At 40.8% G+C, this 22,494-nt stretch overlaps 1 protein-coding gene across 1 annotated transcript in view; it reads left to right on the forward strand.

Annotated features, from left to right (window-relative positions):
- Window positions 1–11,101: 11,101 nt before the first annotated feature.
- Window positions 11,102–22,494, forward strand: part of zgc:136493 (uncharacterized protein LOC692276 homolog) — a 59,101-nt gene continuing 47,708 nt past the window's right edge. The window contains exon 1 of the mRNA XM_063069922.1: window positions 11,102–11,260. The gene's annotated coding sequence lies outside the window, so the exon portion shown is untranslated. The remainder of the gene's footprint in view (window positions 11,261–22,494) is intronic.

Genomic DNA, 22,494 nt, shown 5'->3' on the forward strand with positions numbered 1-22,494 from the left:
CTGTCACCTACCACCTTGTACTTCCTCCCCTCCCCCACCTTCTCACTCTGACTTCTCATCTTTTTTTCCAGTCCTGATGAAAGGTCTCAGCCCAAAATGTCGACTGGTTACTCTTTTCCTTAGATGTTGCCTAGCCTGCTGAGTTCCTCCGCATTTTGTGTGTGATCCTTTCCTCCTGCCTGATTTACAAACTTGTTCTCCAATCCACGTTGACAGATACAGTACAGCGCAAAAGCTTTAGGCACTTGAGCTATATATATGTACCTAAGACTTTTGTACAGTACTGTATATGTTACTATATACTTGCACGCACTTATAGGAAAAAGTAAGGAAATAAAATAAAATTTCCAAAAAGCTGTACATAAACAGACAAAATAGACAAACAGCCAATCTGCAAAAGAAGACAAAATATGCAAATAAAAATTTCTGAGAATCAGTTCAGAATTGCGGCAAGTGAAGCCATCTACACTGGTTCAGGAGCCTGATGTTGGGTAATAATTGTTCATTGACCTGGTGGCATGAGACCTAAGGTTTCCATACCTTCTGCCCGATGTAGTAGCAAGAAAAACAGCATGGCCCGGATGGTAAATTTCTTTGATGATGACGCTGCTATCTTGTGGCAGCACTCCACGTAAATGTACTAAACATTGTATCATTTCTTAATGCATGCATTACTAAATGACAATAAAGGAGGACTGCGCGTCCTCATAATCTAATCTAATCTAAATGATGGGCAGGGCTTTGTCTGCTTTGATCTGAGAAGGGTGGCACAACATCGTGGGCTGAAGGATTGTACTGTGTTGTAATATTCTATGTTCTAATATGCTGATGTACTTTATTACATAATATAAATGAAGAATCTTTATTCTGTCTGAATTGGAAACTTAAATATTCTCTTTCTTAATTGCATCATTGTCAAATATAATAGGCCTCAGTGTTCCAGCTTGTAGAGGAGGTCTTGAGGCTTTCTGGAACAGATTCATGATGCCTGTCTTAACCTGATCCCTGCTGACACTCCACGATATCTCAGCAAGATGCCCACTTATTCTCTGGTTCAGCAAGATTAATCTTTCTGGTATTTAGCTGAAGAGTGCCGTTCTTTGGATGGCGAGTCTGAGGAGGAAGTAACTACTATAATGTTGTATGAGAAAGTACAAGTATTGAAATGAACATTACTCAGATGGTAATATTTCTTTGGGAGCTGAATTCAAGCCAGGTAACCTTGCCTGGAATCAGAATCAGGATTAATACCACTGGCATTTGTCATGAAATGTGTTAACTTTATGGCAGTAGTACAATGAAATACATGATCAGAGGAAAAATACAATTTCAGTAAGTATATACATATACGTATATTAAATAGTTAACTTAAAATACAGTAAGTAGTGCAAAAAATATTGAAATTAAAAAAAGTAGTGAAGCAGAGTTCTTGGGTTCAATATCCATTCAGAAATCAGATGTCAGAAGGGAAGAAGCTGTTCCTGAATTGCTGAGTGTGTGCCTTCAGGCTTCTGTACCTCCTTCCCAACAGTAACAATGAGAAGAGGGCATAACCTGGGTGGTGGGGAGCCTTAATGATGGATGCCCCTAAAGCACTGCTCCTTGAAGATGTCTAGGATGCTCTGGTGGCTAACACCCATGATGGAGCTGACTAAGTTTACAAGTTTCTGCAACTTACTTCGAGGAGATGCGACTGTGAATTATGTGGCCCTGCAGCAAAAAAATATAATTTTACTGCCTTCTCTGCTCTGGAAGAATGAGGGATCACTCTTGTTGTGTTCTTTATATTCATAAGTACCATGGGTTACTAATAAAGAACCATCTTCTGGAAGAAATAGAACTTTTATTTAACAACAACCACAACATTTTTACAATACCATGTTTCTCGATCTTTCTGTCTTCCTGGCGTGTGCTCAGAACTCTCCAATCATGTTCTTACAGGTCATAAAACCACATCTTCCTTTCCTTAAAAAGAAAAACAATTAGCAATATTGACCAGAGCAAATGCATAATTTAACATGTCACTATCAGTCTCTCTGGGGGTTTACGAACACGAGTAGACCTTCTAAGTGGTTCACACAGTTCTTGTGTTTCATTGTTATTTCCATGTTTTGTCTGGTCTACATCAGTTAACTGAAACTCTGAAGTTGGCTCTTTCTTGAGGTCTACGCGATTTCTTCTTAACACTGCTCCTTCTTCTGTTTGGACCATGTATGATCTGGGTTGTACTTCTTCAAGTACTGTAGCTTTCTGTGTCCATGTGTTCATTTTGTCTTGTATCCTTACTTATCTCCTTGGTGCAGTTCAGGGAATGGACAGGAACATCTGTCAAAGTATGTTTTCTGCTTTGCTTTGTGTTCATCTTTCCATCTTTTCACTTGTTCACCTTCCTCAGTTCTCAGAAGGCTCTCATCTACTGGCAGATTGGATCTCAAACGCGTCCCATCAAGAGCCGAGCAGGTGAAAATCCACATTCAAGTGGAGTACTGCGATAGGCTAACAAAGCTTTATAAAAATTACCTCCACTATCGTTTGCTTTGTGCATCAGTTTCTTGATAATTCCTACCAATTTCTCAACTAATCCATTGGACTGAGGGAAAAATGGATTAGATGTTGCATGAACAAAGCCCCATTCATTAGCAAAATGTCTCATGCATTCACCATTGAGTTATGGGCCATTGGCTGTGAAAACTTCATCAGGTACATCATGTCCGGAAAAAAACTGATTTCATGCATGTAATTACATTCTCTGCTGTTGTTCTGCTCAGACCACAAACTTCAGATACTTTAACCACACACTGTTAAACTCCTGAAGTTTGCAGGCGACACAACTGTCATTGGCCTTATCTGAGATGGAGATGAGTCTGCATACAGACGGGTGGTGGAATGGCTGGCCCTCTGGTGTGGTCAGAACAATCTGGAGCTAAATATGCTCAAGACTGTGGAGATGACAGTGGACTTCAGGAGGAGCCCCCCAGTACTCCCCCCACTCACTATACTCAACAGTATTGTGTCTGTCGTGGAGACCTTCAGGTTTCTGGGTGTCCATTTTTCTGATCAACAATGACAAGCGAATTGACCCATGCAATCGGTTCATCAATTTTTACTCCGGTGTCTCAACTCAGTAACATATTAATCAATAGTTTCACCAGCTCTCTGCGTACATGTAAGAAATCTATGCCGCTCATACGTCACATTATGCTTCGGTATACAAAATGCTTCAAATTTGTCCATTATCGATTTTAACTTTAATCTATCTCCATTTTCAAAAATAAAATGATTATAATCCTCAACTGCGTCGTCAACTATTACGTGGAGTAGAAGCGCAGCTTTAATTTTTTCTGGTTTTCAATCCGCATCGATCGCCGATAAATACAATTCAAAACGTTGCTTAAATTTTCTCCAGTTCTCAGCTACGTTCCCAGACAATTGAAGTGTCGATGGAGGCTGCAAACCTTCCATTTGTAAAACTGTTAGCAAACACCAAAACAGTTCAAACTCTTTTTTCAGAAAATTATCTTCGGTTCTCCCGTGTTAGGAAACGTATTATTCTTCCAGACCGACTTCTAACACCATGTTGTGTTCTTTATATTCATACGTATCGTGGGTTACTAATAAAGAACCATCTTCTGGAAGAAATAGAACTTCTATTTAACAACAACCACAATGTTTTTTACAATACCATGTTTCTCGATCTTTCTATCATCCCTGCGCATGCTCAGAACTCTCTCCAATCACGTTCTTATACGTCATATCACCACAACTCTTTTCCAAAATCTGTTTCTTCTTAACAGAGCAGCTACCTCACAGTAGCGCCAGCCATTCAGGTTCAATCCTGATCTCCAGTGCTGTCTGTGTGGAGTTTGCACTTTCTTGCTCTGCCACCCAGGTACTCCCATTTCAAAGAAATGCAAATTTCTTTTAACTGGCTGCTGTGAGGTGTGGCTAGTGTGTAGGTGAGTGGTAGGATCTGGACAAGATGACAGGAATATGGAGAGAATAAAATAGGATTCGTGTAGGAGGCGCTGAATCATCAAAATAGACTCAGAGGACTGAAGGGCCTGATTCTGTGCTGTATGACTTAATAATCCTGCTATTTCTCTCTTCAATTTTGCATTTTTTCCCTTTTGAAAACAACATTACTGACCTTTTAGTAGCAGCAGAGCATGCTACTGGATTTAGTGAGGGTAACAATCAAACAGGTGCATTGTGAAGTGCTCTGACCTGTACGTTAGCAATTGATCAACAGCAAGGAAATGTACTGAGATATGGAAGGCTTACTGAGTTGGGATGAGTGCTAGTGATGAAAGGAGAAAGGTAGAGGAGAGGGCGTGCACTAATAGTGGCCGCAGAAAGATTAGTGGGTATGAAGAATATAGAAACATAAATATAGAAAATAGGTGCAGGAGTAGGCCATTCGGCCCTTCGAGCCTGCACCGCCATTCGGTATGATCATGGCTGATCATCCAACTCAGAACCCTGTACCAGCCTTCCCCCCATACCCCCTGATCCCTTTAGCCACAAGGGCCATATCTAACTCCCTCTTAAATATAGCCAATGAACTGGCCTCAACTGTTTCCTGTGGCAGAGAATTCCACAGATTCACCACTCTCTGTGTGAAGAAATTTTTCCTCATCTCGGTCCTAAAAGGCTTCCCCTTTATCCTCAAACTGTGACCCCTCATTCTGGACTTCCCCAACATCGGGAACAATCTTACTGCATCTAGCCTGTCCAATCCCTTTAGGATTTTATATGTTTCAATAAGATCCCCCCTCAATCTTCTAAATTCCAACGAGTATAAGCCTAGTCGATCCAGTCTTTCATCATATGAAAGTCCTGCCATCCCAGGAATCAATCTGGTGAACCTTCTTTGTACTCCCTCTATGGCAAGGATGTCTTTCCTCAGATTAGGGGACCAAAACTGCACACAATACTCCAGGTGTGGTCTCACCAAGGCCTTGTACAACTGCAGTAGTACCACCCTGCTCCTGTACTTGAATCCTCTTGCTATAAATGCCAGTATACCATTCGCCTTTTTCATCGCCTGCTGTACCTGCATGCCCACTTTCAATGACTGGTGTATAATGACACCCAGATCTCGTTGCACCTCCCCTTTTCCTAATCGGCCACCATTCAGATAATAATCTGTTTTTCTGTTTTTGCCACCAAAGTGGATAACCTCAGATTTATCCACATTAAATTGCATCTGCCATGAATTTGCCCACTCACCTAACCTATCCAAGTCACCCTGCATCCTCTTAACATCCTCCTCACAGCTAACACTGCCACCCAGCTTCGTGTCATCCGCAAACCTGGAGATGCTGCATTTAATTCCCTCGTCTAAGTCATTAATATATATTGTAAACAACTGGGGTCCCAGCACTGAGCCTTGTGGTACCCCACTAGTTACTGCCTGCCATTCTGAAAAGGTTCCGTTTATTCCCACTCTTTGCTTCCTGTCTGCCAGCCAATTCTCTATCCACATCAATACCTTACCCCAATACCGTGTGCTTTAAGTTTGCACACTAATCTCCTGTGTGGGACCTTGTCAAAAGCCTTTTGAAAATCCAAATATACCACATCCACTGGTTCTCCCCTATCCACTCTACTAGTTACACCCTCAAAAAATTCTATGAGATTCGTCAGACATGATTTTCCTTTCACAAATCCATGCTGACTTTGTCCGATGATTTCACCGCTTTTCGAATGTGCTGTTATCACATCTTTGATAACTGACTCTAGCATTTTCTCCACCACCGATGTCAGGCTAACCGGTCTATAATTCCCTGGTTTCTCTCTCCCTCCTTTTTTAAAAAGTGGGGTTACATTAGCCACCCTCCAATCCTCAGGAACTAGTCCAGAATCTAAAGAGTTTGGAAAAATTATCACTAATGCATCCACTATTTCTTGTGCTACTTCCTTAAGCACTCTAGGATGCAGACCATCTGGCCCTGGGGATTTATCTGCCTTTAATCCCTTCAATTTACCTAACACCACTTCGCTACTAACATGTTTTTCCCTCAGTTCCTCCATCTCACTGGACCCTCTGTCCCCTACTATTTCCGGAAGACTATTAATGTCCTCCTTAGTGAAGACAGAACCAAAGTAGTTATTCAATTGGTCTGCCATGTCCTTGCTCCCCATAATCAATTCACCTGTTTCTGTCTGTAGGGAACCTACAGTTGTCTTTCTTTCTTTCTTTTTAAATCTTTTTATTAAATTAGTACACAAAAAGTAAACCGTGTAGACACTAATACACTGTTGCAATATAAATTTGCAAGAGATATTAATACACAAAAAGAAGTTAATACTAACAGTGCAGTTTAGATATAAAATAACAAGGTAATATAATAGTATCCTAATTTTCCATACATATCAATAAAGAGAAGAAAAAACCCAAAAAAACCCCCCAAAAAAACCCACCGTGCAACTAATCTAAAAAGCAAAGCAAAGCAATGGGCTAACTAGGTAACAAGTAGACTTAATCAACTTAAAACAATCATGTCCTCAAACCCGACCTCCATTAAAAACAGTTAAAAAAGCAAGAAGGGAATGTAAATATGGGTAAAGAGAAAAAAATTACATTAAATGAAAATGTTGAATAAAAGATCTCCAGGTCTGTTCAAACTTAACTGAAGTATCATAAAGATTACTTCTGATTTTCTCCAAATTTAAACATAGTATCATCTGAGAAAACCAAAAGAACATAGTTGGGGCATTAATCTCCTTCCAATGTTGTAAAATACATCTTTTCGCCATTAAAGTAAGAAATGCGATCATTCTATGGGCTGAAGGGGAAAGATTACTGGAAATTTTAGGCAATCCAAAGATAGCAGTAATAGGATGGGGAGAAATACCTATATTCAATACCTCTGAAATAACATTAAAAATGTCTTTCCAAAAAGTTTCCAAAGTAGGACAGGACCAAAACATATGAGTTAAGGAAGCTATCTCCCTATGACATCTGTCACAAAGAGGGTTAATATGAGAATAAAAACGAGCTAATTTATCTTTAGACATATGTGCTCTATGAACAACTTTAAATTGAATTACGAAATGTTTGGAACAGATAGAGGAAGTATTGACTAGTTGTAAAATATACGCCCAGTCATCCGCCAAGATAGTAAAGCCCAGTTCCTTTTCCCAATCTGACCTAATCTTATCGAATGGAGCTTTCCTGAGTTTCATGATAGTATTATAAATAATAGCCGTTACACCTTTCTGACATGGATTAAGGTTAATTATAGTATCTAAAATATATGTAGGAGGTAACGTCGGAAAGGAAGAGAGTATAGTACTTAGGAAATTTCTAACTTGGAGATATCTAAAAAAATGTATTCTTGGTAAGTTATATTTGTTAGATAATTGTTCAAAAGACATAAGGGAGCCATCTAAAAATAAATCCAAAAACCGTGATATACCATTAGTCTTCCAAATTTGAAAGGCAAGGTCCGTGGAAGAGGGAGGAAAGAATATGTTGCCTAAAATAGGAATCGCAAGCCCAAATTGAGTAAGATCGAAAAATTTTCGGAATTGAAACCAGATACGTAAGGTATATTTAACTATCGGGTTACAAACCTGTTTGTGGCGTTTCAAATCGAAAGGAAGAGAAGAACCTAAAATGGAGCCAAGTGCATAACCTTGAGCAGATTGTAATTCCAATACTACCCATTTAGGAATGGATAGTGTATCTTGGTCAAGTAACCAAAATTTCATGTGTCAAATATTAATTGCCCAATAGTAGAATCTAAAGTTAGGTAATGCCAAACCTCCATCTCTCTTAGCTTTCTGTAGATGTATTCTACCCAATCTCGGGTTTTTATTTTGCCAAATAAATGAAGAAATTTTAGAGTCAACTTTGTTAAGAAAGGATTTTGGAACAAAACTCGGTAGTGCCTGAAATACATTTTGGCAGAATAAACATCTTAGCATTAATATGACCAATCAAAGTTAAATAAAGTGGAGACCATTTAAATGAAAGTTGAGTAACGTGATCAATTAAGGGTAGGAAATTAGTCTTAAATAAATCCTCATGTTTACAGGTAATTTTAATCCCAAGATATGAAAAATGGTTATTAACCAATTTAGACGGGAGGTTCTGATGTAAGGGAACTTGCTTATTAATCGGGAAAAGTTCACTCTTACTGAGATTTAACATAACCTGAAAAAAGACTAAATTGTGCTAATAAATCTAAAACAGCAGGAATAGATTTTTGAGGATTAGAAATATATAAAAGTAAGTCATCAGCATAAAGTGATACTTTATGAGACTTTAAACCACGAGTTATGCCAATAATATTTGGAGATTCTCGAATAGCAATTGCAAGAGGTTCTAATGCAATATCAAATAATAAAGGACTAAGAGGACAACCTTGTCTAGTACCTTGAAAAAGAGGCAAAAAAGGTGAGTTTAAAGAGTTAGTACGAACTGAGGCCATAGGAGAATGATATAACAATTTGATTCAGGATATAAATTTTGGGCTGAAATTAAACATTTCAAGCACCTTAAATAAGTAAGGCCATTTGACTCTGTCGAAGGCTTTTTCAGCGTCTAAGGAAATGACGCATTCAGGATCATTTTGTGACGGGGTATATACAATGTTTAACAGTGTACGAATATTATAAAAAGAGTAATGACCTTTAATAAAACCCGTTTGGTCTTCCGAAATAATATAAGGAGGTGCTTTTTCTAATCTGTTTGCTAATAATTTAGAAAAAATTTTAGAGTCAACAATTAATAAGGATATTGGTCTATAAGATGCACATTGAGCAGGATCTTTATCCTTCTTTAAAATTAAAGAGATCGATGCTCTATAAAAGGGTTCGGGAAGTTTACCAAGTTTTAATGAGGCCTCCAGAACCCTGAATAACCAAGGAATTAATGAGGATGCAAAAAATTTATAAAATTCTGCGGTAAACCCATCAGGACCAGGAGCTTTCCCCGGGTTCATAGAAAAAATAACATTCTTAATCTCATCAGTGGTAAAGGAAGAGTTTAACATAGCAGATATATCATGTGAAATCTTAGGGAAATCTAGGTTATCTAAAAAGTCATACATATGTTTAGAGTCTCGTGGAGACTCTGATTGATATAAGGAGGAATAAAAGTCAAAAAAGGATTGATTAATCTCAGCTTGATCAAATATCAGTTGATCTTTTTGATTATAAATCTGATTAATTTGAAATTTAGTATAGTTAGTCTTCAACTGATTAGCCAACAGTTTACCAACTTTGTCACTATGTGTATAAAATTCGCTTCTTGTTTTCATTAATTGATTTGCAATAGAGGACGAAAGCAATAAACTGTGTTCCATTTGAAGTTCTGTTCTTTGTTTATACAACTTCTCAGAGGGAGCTGTAGCATATTTCTTATCAATTTCCTTAATCTTGTCCATAATAACCAGCTCCTCCTCCTTCAACCTCTTCCTCAAAGCGGCAGAGTACGAGATGATCTGACCATGAATATAAGCTTTAAAAGTATCCCAAAGAGTGTTCATGGATATATCCTCTGTACAGTTGATTGTAAAAAAGAGATTAATCTGTTCATTCATAAAGTTAACAAAATCCGAGTCCTGAAGCAACAGAGAATTAAAATGCCATTGTCTATTATTTTGTGTATTGGCCGATATTTTAATAGAAAGCTTAAGTGGAGCATGATCCGAAATGGTTATAGAGTCATATTCACATTTAACCACTGAAGAAATAAGACGAGAGTCAATAAAAAAATAATCAATTCTTGAATAGGAATGATGAACATGTGAAAAAAAAGAAAAATCTTTTTCCCGAGGATGCAAAAAACGCCAAATGTCCGTCGATCCAGAATCTGAGAGAAATGAATTAATCAAGGTTGCAGATTTATTGGGTAGAGTCTGTAAAGGAGCTGAACGGTCCAATAATGGGGATAAACAAGTATTAAGGTCCCCGCCCCGGATTAGTGAAAACTCATTCAAATTCGGGAACAAATTAAATAATGATTTGTAAAATCCAGACAATCCATGTTGGGAGCATAGACGTTAACCAAAACTACCTTTTTATTAAAGAGTAAACCACTAACCAATAGAAATCTACCATTCAGATCAGAAATAATATCGTGTTGTACAAAAGTAATTGAGGGATCTATAAAAATAGAAACTCCTCGATTTTTAGCATTGGAATTCGAATGGAAGTGTTGATCCTTCCAGAACTTAAAAAAACGTAGTCTGTCCCCCCTCCGCACATGGGTCTCTTGTAAAGATAGAATATGTGCTTTAAGTCTCCGGAATACTTTAACAGGTGTGTATGTACTCATAAAAATATGTCACACAGTGAAAAAGAAAACTATGCAAATGCAAGACCCTGGAGCAACAAAAACAAAGGCACTATCGATGACAAGACCATGGTAATTCAAGAGGTGATCTACAGTGTTCCATTGTTGAGGTAGGGTTAAGATTGTGAAGGTAGGTACTAGAAAATGGTTGTGGGGAAATTGCTGTTCCTGAACCAGATGGTGTGGGACTTCTTGTTTCTCTAGCTGCTGCCTGGTGGTAGCAGTGAGAATTCACTGTTTGAATGGTGGAGATCCTTGATGATAGGTGCCACCTTCTGTCAGTGGTGCCATAATATACCAGATTGTGCCCACAGTTCTCTACAGCCTCTTGTGTTCGAATTACCATATCAGGCCATGATACAACCGGTTATCTCCCAAATTTTTTTTAAGAGTATTTGGTTACTTGCCAAATCTCTTCAGGCTTCTAAGAAAGCAGAGGCACTGCCTTACATCTCTGTGCTGGGTTCAGGATGGCTCACTTCCTGACTTCCCCTTTCCAAAGTCATGATTTTCCCCTTGGTTTTGTTAAACGTGAGGTTACATGCAAAGATGTCTTAACTGATTCATGTTTTTGTCCACATGAGAGAGTACAACATGTGAAATGACTTCTGATGAACTGTTTTATTACGCATTGCTATTAATTGAGAGATTGCTGCTTTCAGTAGAGGATGTTCTGCTGATAGCTTCTGCTTTGTTATTTATCCTTGCAGCCAGAAGCACAATGAGCCTCCACCCTACACTTCAGAAATAGGGTTTTTTTCTTTCCTTTACTCCACCCAACAGTACTTAGCTTACTGAACCTGTCTCTGGCCTTTTCATTGCTTTCTTCCATTTTTCTCTTTTGTAATGAAACAAAACTCCAAAGCTCTTCCTCAGCTGTGAACACTGTCAGGTCAGACTGTTGAAGTGAAGCCCTGAAAAAGCAACGCAACAGACTTTTAACACCATAAATCAGTGAGTTGTTTTGTTATGTCTCCCCCTCTCTACGAAACAGGGACAGCTCTTTTTCCCTTATTAGGGAGAGAGAGAGAGAGAGCCTGTGGATGTCAAATACCAGGTGAACGAGTAGTCTTTGGGGTACTGCAAGTTTGTGTCTTTATTGATGCTTTGCTGCATGCTTGAGTGCTTGGTAGAGGGTGAGATGCTCTTTTGCTGGTGGGGAGGGTCATCACTATGCTGCTGCTTATGCATGGGAGGAGGGAGCTGGGCGGGCTTTGGGGTTCTAACATTTAATTATCATTTATTCTTTGTGGCATTCCTTCTGTTTTTGTGGATGTTTGTAAAAAAAAAAGAATTTCAGGATGTATATTGTATACATTTCTCTGACATTAAATGTATCTGTTGAATCATGCCATTTGGACTAATGTCATGAACATGTCTCAGAACAGACTCAAACTCAAACTTTAAATGTTACTGAGAAAACCTATAATATTTGTCTCCTGCTGAAGTCCCAAGTCTTGCTCTGATCTTTGTATTACTGAATTCATTTGGAGTTTTAAACAGATTATTCTCCAACACACAAAATAACCTGTCAAAGATACCATGTGTGCAGAAGTATTAGGCACACATATATATACGTAGCTCGGTTTCCTAACACTTTTGCACAGTACTATATTTGTCAATGTGGAGCAGAGAGCAAGTTGTGGAACTGGTGGCAGAGAAGTGCCAGGGATGGGATGGCACGGATGCAGATTCACTCAGCTCTGGTACACCAGGCCAGATCATTTGATTCCAAACAATCAGTTTATTGATCACTGCACAATGTCTCTTTGGTGCTTCCCACTGCCTCCACTCTCCCTTTCCCTTTTCCTAACCATGACTCCCTTCGCCCTGCCCCCTTCCCACTCTCAGTCCACAATAGAGACCCAGATCAGAATCAGGTTTATCATCACTCACACACGTCATGAAATTGTTTTTTTTTGCGGTGGCAGCAGTACAGAGCAATACATAAAGTCATGAAGTGCAGAAGTCTTCGGTGCCCTAACTATATATACTATATCCGCCTGTGTGTTTTGCACAGTATTGTATTTTCATGTGCAAATGTTAGTATCACTATTACTCTAAATTCTAGACAGATTATCTGAATGATTTCTCCTTTGTAGGTATCACTGGATTGTTTTTGCATTATCTTCTTGTCAGGGCCATATTCCATTACGTTATAAATATCAGTACCTTGATCACATGTGATCCAGTGAGTCAGCACTAAAAATATGGAGGAGTGGCCAAGAAATATTTTCATGTCTTAAAATGGTGTATTGATGACACTACATGATCAACATTGGAGCACGTAATATATCCACAGAGTCTGAAATTTTTTAAAAAAATGAAAATGCTGGAAACACTGGACAGGTCAGGCAGTATCTCTGGAGAAGGAGGGAGAGTAAAAGCTTCAGGTCAATGAACCCACATTTGGACTAGAAAAGTGGGGGAGAAAGTATGTTCTAGAGTCACAAATCATTATGGCACAGATACAGGGTTTTTGGCCCAATGACTCCATACCAACTATGGTACCCACCCACCCAATACTAATTTCCTTCATTTGGCCCAAATTCTGGAGTCCCCAACTGGGATCCATGCTTAATGGTATTGGTCCTTGGCAGAAGAAAGGTGGGAACCCTTGCTCTAAGGCCATCTCTTGAATGTGCTTCTTAAATGTTACTATTGTACCTGTCTCAATAGGAGCAGGAATGGATAACTTCAGATGGTGCGGAAAGCATTTAATTGGAGAAGGGTGAATTATGATGCTATTAGGCAGGAACGTGGGATCATAAATTGGTAACAGATATACTCAGAGAAATGCACAACAGTAAGGTGAAGGTTCTTCAGGGAGAACTTCCAGGGGGTTCTGGATAGGTTTGTCCCATTGAGACAGGGAAAAGGATGGCAGGGTTGTCAAGAGACGTAGAACGTCTATTCAAGAGGAAGAAAGATGCTTACTTAATGTTTAGGAAGCAAGGATCAGATAGGGCTCTTGAGAGTTATGAGGTAGACAGGAAGGCGCTTAAGAATGGACAAAGGAGATCTAGAAGCCCTTGGCAAGTAGGATTAAGTAAAACCCCAAGCATTCTACAGGTTTGTGAAGAACAGAAGGATGATTAGAGTAAAGGGATAGAAGAGGAAACACGTGCCTGGAGTCACAGTAGTTAGTGGAGGTCTGTAATGGATACTTTGCTTCAGTATTCACTAGTGAGAGGACATTGACATTGATGGAGACAACATAAAACAGGATAATATGCTAGAACATGTCAACATTAAGAAAGAGGATGTGCTGGAACTTTTGAAAAACATTAGGATAGTTAAGTCGCAAGGGCCCAATGGGATACAACCCAGATTACTAAGGGAAGCAAGAAAGAGTTTGCGGCACTTTTGACAATGATCCTTACATCCTCACTGGCCACAGATGTAGTACCTGAAGATGGGAGTGTAGCAAATGTTATTCAAGAAAGGGAGTAGGGATAAGTCTAGTCTTACTTCAGTGGTGGACAAATCATTGGAGAAGATTCTCAGAGACAGGATTTATGAGCATTTGGAGAAGTATAGTCTGATTAGGGATAGTCAGAACAGGTTTGTGAGGGGCAAGTCATGTCTCATAAGCCTGACTGAATTCTTTGAAATGTAACGTAACCGGCAACAATGAATATCAATCGAGACAGGTTATATGAAAACAACCTAACATTTATTAAACACATATAAATGATAAGGGGAAAAAAACCGAAAACTTTAACTGGAAGTTAACAGATATGCAGCTGTTCGCCAACTCATCACTTGGCTCTGGTTCTTAAAACGTTAAATGCGAAAACAGTTCTTAAAGCGATACAGTCAGATATAGTTCTTAAAGCGATAACTTTGAAAGTCCAACAGATTTACACGTTCAATTGGGAGAGACTTCTCTGGAGAAGTATTTCACAGACGCAACTTTACTGCTGGATCGGTCCATAGGATTCACGATGCCAAAAATAAACAGTTTAAATCAACTGACTTTAAATTCCTTTAGAGAGAAAGAGCGCCTTTTTGCATGAACTCCTTGCTCTTTTTGGCAAGAGTTATCTTGACGCAGGTCATACTCCTCCAACAAAGACTCAATAAGGTCGATCCTTTATTAAACTGCCAAACGATGCCGACTCCTCTCGATCCTTCGATTCTGTACTTCAATAAATTCTTCACTCTCCCTTCTACTGTTGGGATTGGGTAAATCAACACATTCAGCAAAAATTTCCAGTCCAATAATATGGTATTTTTCTATAGAACGCAATACTCCGTTTTAAACTGTGTCACAAAAACAAACATGCAACAGAAATGGAGACACAACATGTTCTACCTGGAAATCTACAAACTAAAAAGCCCCTGCGTCACCTGGGTCGACTCTTATATAGTCATGGGTCACATGTCATCACGTGACCTCACATTGGTGGGAATATCACATCAGGTGACCTCCAAAAGACCATTACATCATTCTCAAAAAACACAGGTCTCCTTGAGCATGTAACAGAAAACATAACCAAACACATTGAAGACTGAGCAGTGGATGTGGTGTAGATGAATTTAAGTAAGGCCTTTGATAAGGTTCCACATAACAGTCTCATTCAGAAAATCAGGATCCAGAGAAACCTATGGATTCAGAACTGGCTTGCCCGTGGAAGGTTTTAGATGGAGGTTAGTGACCAGTGGTGTTCTGCAGGGACCTGTTCTGGGATCCTTGCTCTTTGTGGTTTTTATAAATGACTTGGATGAGAAAGTAGAAGGGTAAATTAGTAAGTATGCAGATGACACAAGGTTTTGTGGATTTTGTAGAAGGTTATCAAGGGCTACAGTGGAACATTAATAGGATGCAGGGCTGAACTGAGATCAGATAGAGATCAACCCAGCAAAGTGTGAAGTGATTTCATCTTGGTAGGTCGAATTTATAGGCAGAATATAGGGTTAGTGGAAGGATTCTTAGCAGTGTGGAGGAGCAGAGGGATCTTTAGCTCCACATCCATAGAACCTTCAAAGTTGCCATAAAAGTTGATAGCGTTGTTAATAATTTGTTGGTCTTCATTAGGCAGGGAATTGGAGTTCAAGAACTGTGAGATAGTGCTGCAACTTTACAAAACACTGGTTAGACCACGTTTGGACCACGTTTGGACCACGTTTACCAAATTAAGCAAAAACCCGAAGGTTGGATCAGAATGTTTATCGTGTACAGTGCAGCCTAGTAGATCTCACAGTCACCCGGAAGCAATGAACACATTCACACACATACACACAATTAGTAGGTCAAACATTAATTGATCGATGAAAAAGCCCGCAAAATTGACCAATCACGTGATGTCACGTAACAGACCGATAAACAGTCACCCCGGTGGATAAGACGTTTTGAGGCAAAACCAGCTTGATAATGTTCCACTGTTTTTCTGGCCCCTTCTCATCGACACAATCGTTGGTGTGGATTCAGTGTTTTCGGCTGGGCATTCTGCTGTGATAGATTACAGTGCTAACCCACTCATTCTGAAACAAGGGATTCACTTGGCCAACTCATCATGAGGTCTAGATGTTGGTGACATACACTACCATCCTCAAGTGCTGAAGTAGCTTGTTAGCCTTCTTTCACCACAACTTCTCTTTTTGTGGATTTTGCAGAAGGTGATCAAGGGTTACAGTGGAACATTAATAGGATGCAGGGCTAAACTGAGATCAGATAGAGATCAACCCAGGAAACGGCGATGACTCAACTGTGGTAGGTCTCATCTGTAAGAACGCTGAGTCAGCGTACAGAGAAGAGGTGCAGTGGCTAACGGACTAGTGCAGAGGCTGACGGACTAGTGCAGACCCAACAACCTGTATCTGAATGTGAACAAAACAAAAGAGATGGTTGTTGACTTCAGGAGGACACGGAGCAACCACTCCGCTTAACATTGATGCCGCCTCTGTAGAGATCATTAAAAGCACCAAATTTCTTGGTGTTCACCCGGCAGAGAATCTCACCTGGTCCCTCAACACCAGCTCCATAACCAAGAAAGCCCAGCAGCGTCTCTACTTTCTGTGAAGGCCGAGAAAAGTCCATCTCCCACCCCCATCCTCACCACATTCTGCAGAGGTTGTATTGAGAGCATCCTGAGCAGCTGTATCACGGCCTGGTTCGGAAATTGCACCGCCTCAGATCGCAAAACCCTGCAGCTGAAGGGATCATTGGGGTCTCTCTTCCCGCTATTACAGACATTTACACCACACGCTGCTTCCGCAAAGCTAACAGTATTGTGAAGGACCCCACGCACCCTTCATACAAACTCTTCTCCCTCCTGCCATCTGGCAAAAGGTACCGAAGCATTTGGGCTCTCACAACCAGACTGTGCAACAGTTTCTTCCCCCAAGCCATTAGACTCCTCAATTCCCAGAGTCTAGTCTGACACCAACCTACACACACACTCCCTCTCTCTCTCTCTCTCTCTCTTGCAACTGAACACCACTCCCTTTGCAATTTTTGCTCATTTCTTTCTCAATTCCTACTAAAACATTGTTTACGTTTACATTTACTTCATTTATTATTATATTGTGATTTGTCCTTTACTGTGCCTATTGTCTTGTTTATTAATTATTGTATTGCCTTGCACTGTTTTGTGCACTTTATGTAGTCCCGTGTAGGCCTGAAGTCTAGTGTAGTTTTGTGTTGTTTCATGTAGCACCATGGTCCTGGAGGATCTTGTTTTGTTTTTACTGTGTACTGTACCAGCAGTTATGGTTGAAATGACAATAAAAGCGACTTGATTTGACCGGATTTATCCACCTTCAGCTCTCTGGGTTCAGGTGAACATAAACCGGATTTCCCAACTCAAAGTTCCAGTGTTCTGTATTTGAATTGTACTGCACTTCCATTTATCTTTTATCTATCTCTTATTCAGTCTTCTGGTCCGGGAGGGAATGGAACTATGGCCCATTAATAGTTCTGATGGAGAGAACCTGGTGGTAGTTTGTGGGGTTATTCAGGACCAAACAAAAACCAGTTTATCCTTTTGTGTATGTCACCATTCAACGTTTGTATTACCTGCTTGACAGTCTGAACAGCTCTTTCAACCATATCGTTTGATGATGGTGATAAGGGGGTGTATGATGCAATCAAATTATTGTCTTGTAAAAAATACTTCGAATTTGTTACTTATAATGTGGAAACATTGTCACAGATCACAGTATCAGAATTCCATGCATACAAAATGGTGTGTGTAAAATGTTTATCGTTGTCTGGCTGGTCAAAGTCTTCACAGCCTTGGCCCCAATCCATTTTGAAAGCACATTGATTACCAGCAGCATGTGACCGTCCAATGGAGCTGCTTAGTCTACACATAAATGTCTCCAGGGTTTGGTGGGCCAATGTCATGGAACCATAGGTAAGGGAGTGTTTAAAGGTTGAGGCTGCTGACATGGGTCGCATGCACAAACAATGTGCTCAATGTCTTTATCAATGTTCAGCCACCAAACGTAATTCCGGGCTAGTGCCTTCACACATGATACTCCTGGATGTGCACAATGTAACTCATCTAAGACAGGGGACCACAATAGTGTAGGAATTACAATACAACTGCCCTCCTGTAGACAACTGCTGAAGACACGAAACTCGTTTTGATGTTTGGCATAGGGCAGCACAGTTTCAGGCACACTAGTTGGCCATTCATCTTCTACGTAGCTTTTTACTTGTGCCAACATTACATTTCGCTCAGTTTCTTCTTTTACCCGAGAAGCAGTGATTGGAGATGTGTTGACCCAGTCTATCAGTAGTACCAGTTCGCCTGGAAGTTCTGACTCACGAAGATATTCACGTAATGGAAGACAGCTTGTGACATCTGCAGTGTAATTGTTTCTAACAAGAACATAAGATTTCGTGTACTGATGAGTGGACAGGTATAGGGCCCACCGTTGCATCTTTGGTGACACCATATGCAGCATGGCTTTACTCTCACCAAGCAATCCTACCAGTGGCTTGTCGTCCATATGAATCTCGAAATGTTGGCCATACAGGTGACAGTGAAAATACATGACCTCTAAAAGAAGTGCCAGTGCTTCGTTGTCCAACTGTGCATAGTTTTGTTTGACGGCTTTTCATCGCCGTCGGTACCCTTCTGGGTTAGCACTGCCCAACACCATATGGGAGGCATCACAGTACAATGCTATTGGCGCCCTGGGTCTGAAGTGTATTAACACTTGGGACTGAGTCAGCTTTTGTTTGGCTCTCAGAAAAACAGATTCCTCTGCCCGTCCCTCATACCTTTCTTCAAAAGATCATTGAAGCGTGGCTGTGTGAGGCAAAAATCTGACATAATGATTGGACATGCCCAAAAAGGTGCGAAGTTCCTGGACATTCCTTGGTAGCTGGGGCTTCAAGAATGGAGCAAAACTTTTCTTTGATTGGCTACATATCTTTGGAATCCAAGTGAAAGCCCAGGTATTCCACATGATCTGCTGGAAGGATGCATTTCTCGCACTTTAGTCGTAGACTAATTTACGTCAGTCAGGAGAAGAGTTTACCAAGATTATTCTGGTTCTCTTCTAGGGTCGACCCAGTAATCAGAATATCAATTAAGTAAGCTGTTATATGGGGCAGGTGTTTAATGCAGGATTCGATAGTTCGTTGGAAAAATTGCTGGAGATGAATTTATGCTGAATGGGAGCCTCGTATTCTGGAACAAGCATTTGTGTGTTACAATAGACGTGAAGCTCTTAGACTGCTCTTCTTGCCTGAGGTGTTGGTATACATGCATGAGGTCAAGTTTAGTGAAGAGTTTTCCATCTCCTAGTGTCGTGTAGATGTCTTCTATCTTTGGAATTGGGTATGTCTCGATGGGTAGGCATAAATTCACTGTGACCTTGTAATCTCTACGTAATCTTATGCTCCCATTACTCTTCACTATGCACAATAGGGGTTGTCCAATGTGAAAATCTCACAGGCACAATTATCCTGTTTTCTTGTAATCACGCAAACTCCCCCTTAATTTTCGGGCGAAGCATGTATGACAGGCAATGTGCCATGGAGAAATTTGGCTTGGCTGTGCCTGAGTCTGGAAGACATATTTGGGTATGCTTGAGTTTACCTTCATCAGAATTTCTCAAAAGAAGTTCATAACCCTTGAGTAAGCTCTCGACCGACATGTCGGTTTTCATCTGATGCACACCTAGGACAGGCACTTGCTGTAGCCAATCACACCTGAGTAAGTTCACTCCTTCTCACCTAGTGATGTGCACTGGTAATCGGTGTGATTGATTAACATGCTGAAGAAGAATTCTGCCATCCCCAAGCAGCTGTAACAGCTCCCCCATGTAAATCTCCAGTCTGTAATGCAGTGGCATAGGTGTCTACAAAGAGTCAGGGCCAAACATATCTACCCATGTATTTTCACTGCATAGAGTAATAGGACATCCAGTGTCGAGTTCAAAGGGAATGGGTCTGCGTTATTCTTTAAAATCATCCATATAGGGGGATCAGCCCCTACACCATCTGAGTGCATTACGACCGCCTTTCGCTCTGTGCTGAGAGGCTGAGCAGTTTCAAGTTCCTCGGTACACACATCACTGAAGATCTCACCTGGACAGTACACACCGATTATGTGGCAAGAAACAGCACAAGAGTCACTCTTCCACCTCAGGCGACTGAAGAAGTTCGGCATGAGCCTCCAACTCCTCACGACCTTCTACAGGGGCACCAATGACAGCATCCTGACTTGCTGTATCACCACCTGGTATGGGAACTGCACCAACCTTGACCACTGGGCACTGCAGAGAGTGGTACGGATAGCCCAGCGCATCTGTGGATGTGAAATTCTTTCCATTGAGGACACTTATAGCAGCAGGTGTGTAAAAAAGGCCAGGAAGATCATTGGGGACACCAGTCACCCCAACCATAAACTGTTTCAGCTGCTTCTGTCTGACAAACGTTCTCACAGCATTAAAGCCAGGACCAACAGGCTATGGGACAGCTTCTTTCTACAAGCCATTAGACTTTTAAATTCACATATCTGTACATTACAATGGAGTCATTATGCAAAGATTTTTACTCCTTTATATTGTGGGACGAATATAAGATTTAAATAAGTTCAAATTCAAATTCAGCCACGTAGAGTGCTGATGTGGAACATCCTAGTATGGCTGGAGGCCAAGATCAGGAAGTGTCCTTTCTTTGGGCAAGTATGGAAGACGGAGTCTTGATGTCGACAGTCAGCAGGCTTCTGATAAAATTTATCACAACAGTAACGTCGGAAATCCTGTGTATATATCCCTTCTTTCTTAGCTTGGGACACATTGTGAACATCAGTATAACCTGCGGTAGTTGTAGGTGATGGTGATGTTGCCTCTCCTTTTACGTTACACTGTTGCAACAAAACTGCATTCTTATCTGCCCCTTCCAAGCCAATTGCAATATCAAATGGCATGGAAGTGCCTATAAAAAGTATTCACCATCCTTGGAAGTGTCCACATTTTATTGTTATACAATGCTGAATCAGTGGTTTTAATTTGGCTTTTCCAACACTGATCAACAGAAAAAGACTGTTTCATGCCAAAGTGAAAACAGATCTCTACAAGGGATCTTAAGGTGACTGAACAAATGCATAGGGTTCACATCAGAAGTAAGTTTTTGCACAGAGTGGTGGGTGCATGGTAGGGGTGGTGGTGGTAGAGGCAGATACACTGGGGACATTTAAGACACTTTTAGATTGGTACATGGATAATGGAAAATGGGGGTCAATGTGGAAGGGAAGGGTTAGATTGATCTTAGTGTAGGTTAAAAAATCTGCACAATATCTTGGGCTGAAGGGCCCATACTATGCTGTACTGTTCTATATTCTGTATCTTCACCACCCTCTGTGTGAAAATGTTGTCCCTCAAGTCCCTTTGAAATCTTTCCCCTCACACCCTAAATCTGTGCCTTGTACTTTTCACTACCTTAGTGAAGGGATGTATGGGGTGTCAGGGAGGGGTAGCACCTCTGTTGGGGGAACATGTCGCATCCTTTTCAAGGCGGTTAGTCCACCTTTGGTCTCCACCTGGCACTCAGCTCTCACCTGTGGCTCCTTGTAGCTGTTTGCTTGCGACAGCGGCCACACCCCGGGCAATGACTTCGACAAGCCAGCTAAACCAGGTGAGGATAGCCGACGGGTCTCATACCCTCGGTGAGATAGGGAGTTGTCTATTCCAGCATGTGAAAACAGACTCCAGCGAATTGAGCGAACGAGACCAATGGAAGGTCCAACGGTCAAGAAGGCGGTCTCTGCAAGCGTCGTGGAACGTGTAGAGCAGGACAAGATACAGAAGACGTCCTGGTCATCCACTGCACCTAGTCCCATCTCCAGCCATCTCGACTCTGTCTTGCCACTGGATACAGATGGGAATTGGGAAGAGAGAGTGAGGCTGACACTGTGCAACTCTCCCTCACTTAAATCCAAATCACGTGCTAGTCTCGACACCATCATAATGGTGTCGAGGTCCTCATCAACATCGACGATGGACGAACACCTTAGTGAAAAAGTTTTTCCATCCACCTTACCAATGCCTGTCATCAATTTAAACTTTTCTGCAAGGACACCCCTCATTCTCCTATGTTCCAAGGAATAAAGACCTAGCGTGGCCAATGTTTCCCTATAACTCAGGTCTTCTAGGCCTCATAAATCTTTTTTGTACTCTTTCCAGTTTACCCACAGATTTCTGATTACAAGATGACCAGATTGTACACAGTACTCTTAGTCTGGCCTCACCAGTGACTTGTACAACTGCAACATTAAGTACCTATTCTCAAACACAATGGCCGACTTTTGAAGGCCAGTGCGTTAAATGCCTTTTTCATGACCCGTGATGCTGCTTTCATAGAACTATGCACTTGTACCGCTAGCTCCTTCTGTTGCATTACACTCTGGTGCCCAACTTTCCCCTGTAGCTCAGACCCTCCAGTCTTGGCAACATCCACATCAATCCTTTTCACACCCTTACCAGTTTAACCACATATTTCCTATTACAACATGAGGCGGTACTCATAGACTGGCCTCACCAATGACATACAACTGCAATCTTCCAGTAAGATGGCGGTGCATTCTGTCGCAGAGGCTTCTATGGGGTCAACAAAGGGTGCTACTATTGTATTTAAATGTATTTTTAATGATTGCAAGATCCTGCTATACATTAAGAACTTAAAGCACTGCAGGTCTACTCCATCAGCAAATTGCTTGCTGGCG

Source organism: Mobula hypostoma, chromosome 17 (genome assembly GCF_963921235.1).
Source record: "Mobula hypostoma chromosome 17, sMobHyp1.1, whole genome shotgun sequence".
Taxonomy (NCBI): Eukaryota; Metazoa; Chordata; class Chondrichthyes; order Myliobatiformes; family Myliobatidae; genus Mobula; species Mobula hypostoma.